The sequence below is a fragment of the Tachysurus fulvidraco genome, chromosome 17 (assembly GCF_022655615.1).
Source record: "Tachysurus fulvidraco isolate hzauxx_2018 chromosome 17, HZAU_PFXX_2.0, whole genome shotgun sequence".
Lineage (NCBI taxonomy): Eukaryota > Metazoa > Chordata > Actinopteri > Siluriformes > Bagridae > Tachysurus > Tachysurus fulvidraco.
Window position 1 is genome coordinate 24,419,078 of NC_062534.1, and position 2,372 is coordinate 24,421,449.

At 39.5% G+C, this 2,372-nt stretch overlaps 1 long non-coding RNA gene across 1 annotated transcript; it reads right to left on the reverse strand.

Annotated features, from left to right (window-relative positions):
- Nucleotides 1-1,378: 1,378 nt before the first annotated feature.
- On the reverse strand, nt 1,379-2,103 carry LOC125139272. Its single transcript, XR_007138359.1, has 2 exons — nt 1,955-2,103; nt 1,379-1,669 (listed from the first exon to the last, which is right to left on the reverse strand). It is a non-coding gene; the product is annotated as an uncharacterized LOC125139272 (long non-coding RNA).
- Between the last annotated feature and the right edge of the window lie 269 nt (nt 2,104-2,372).

Consider the following 2,372-nt stretch of genomic DNA (forward strand, 5'->3'; position numbering starts at 1 on the left):
AAAGGTGCAGGGAAACGACCCTCACGTTCACCGGGGTGAACTCCAACACATGGCCGCTGAGCTGGGGGGCTATGAGCAAGCCCACACCAGCCCGCCGCCTCTCACCGCGGGCAACTCCAGAGTAGTAGAGAGTCTAGCCTCTCTCGAGGAGTTTGGTTCCAGAGCCCAAACTGTGCATGGAGGCGAGCCCAACTATCTCTAGTCAGTATCTCTCAACCTCCCGCAACAGCTCAGGCTCCTTCCCCCCCAGCGAGGTGACATTCCATGAGATTGGGTCGCCAAGGCTCCCGCCTTCGACTGCCACCCAATCCACATTGCACCACCCCCTTACGGTTTCTCCTGCAGGTGGTGGGCCCACAGGAGATCGGCCCCACGTCGCTCCTTCGGGCTGAGCCCGGCCGGGCCCTGTAGGGTAAGACCTGGCCACCAGGCGCTTGCATACGCGCCCCAACCCCGGGCCTGGCTCCAGGGTTGGGCCCCGGTTGAGCCATACCGGGCGACATCACGGACCTTGTTTTAATAAATGTAAATCATGCATTCTAATTATAAATGTATTTAACCATTTTGTAATTTTAATATTCTAAATGTTTTTTAAGCTTTTCTACACTGCTTTACTGTGTTTTAAAAATGTAGTTTTTGAGTTATTTAAATCCACTTGAATTAATAATTTTTAATTTAATCATAATTATAAACAGTAAATAGTTTAAATAAAATAATTAAATATATTCACATGTTATGTTTTACACATTATTCACATGTAGGACAATTGCATTGCTGCTTTGTAATATATGCAACAAGATCATCTACCCCATCCAAACGACCCCTTCTACCCCATATCAATGCCCCTTTACCTTGTTCGACTGAGCCGCTCTTCCCTATATTGAAAAAGCCTTTACCCCAAATCTGATTAAATCTGCTTTTACTGCCTGATATTATAGAAATGATCACCTAAAGACTGACTTGGCCCTGCCTCTGTACATCTGTACATCTCACCCCATCCTTCTCTCTGCTGAAGATCTAGAACCAAGGTTTCTCTACAAAATCATAAATTCATCATTTAATCAATGAAAAAAAGATGTTGTGTCAATGAATCTTTAGACAATAACCCACAATACAGTATAATAAAATGTTTCTGTTAATAAATCAAAATATTTGCAGTAATAAATCATGCAGTTCATTCACATAAAAACTTTATTTGAATCTGCACAGCATTAAGCAACAATAACAACATTAAGCATCATAATAAATGGTTGATAAATGCGGTGAAGAAATGGCTAAGCTTGAACCTTAGTAAATAACTCTGTTTGTGTTTGTGTATATGTAGTGGGTTTTCTTCTACGTTGTGTATTTTTAGAATTAAAGAGATGTCACACCATGATGCAGTTGTCAAATGGTTTACTTTTGGCCTCTCGGGATCTCTCCTCTGTGTTACACACAACAGACAGCATCAGGCAGTAACAGGATTACGTCTGATCGAGAAGTGCCTCTCATCGCATTGAAATCCCGCGAAAGAGAGCATTAAAACAAAATATCAAACATACAATTGTAACATGAGAAATAAGAAAATCTAAGAATAGGAACGAACACTGAAATTATCTATTTACATACCTGTGTTACACACAACAGACAGCATCAGGCAGTAACAGGATTACGTCTGATCGAGAAGTGCCTGTCAATCATTACAGGTATATTTATATACGTGTAAATCTCTTGGATCATTAAGAATAAATACAACTTTATACAACAAAGTTTCAGCAGCCCACTGCACGTGTCATGGCAGCCATTACGTGAATTCGCACTTTACATTAAACATATTTTTACAATGTGCATAACTCAAATTAATAATGTCTTAACAAAAAAAGGTACTAAACAATCACATTTTGTACAGAACGTACATAAACAGTAAATAATTAACTACTTTTGAACACTTTCTTGGGGAGCTGATAAAACGTACCTCTCATCGCATTGAAATCCCGCGAAAGAGAGCGCACACCGGAAATTACGTCAGCTCCACCCTCACGCTTGCACATGACCATTATACAATTCTTAATAAACATTTTTAAAAAGGTGAACAGTTTCAAAAAGGAGAGAAAACAAAACCAATAAAGAAATAATTATGTTTGTAGAAAAATAAATAAAAATAATATTTTTCTAGTGGTCACGTGACCATTCATTTTTTTCCCATCCAATTAATGCAGGCCCATTCCATCAAATACCCTCTGAAACAACAAAAGAAATACCTAAACAAAATTAAACTTCCAGAGCAGGACGAACTCTTTGAGTTGACATTGTTTGTATCAGTCTACACACAGGTTTAATCAATCTACCAAATCTTGTTCTTGGTCCCTGCTGTTCACCAGATTCAATTGCAT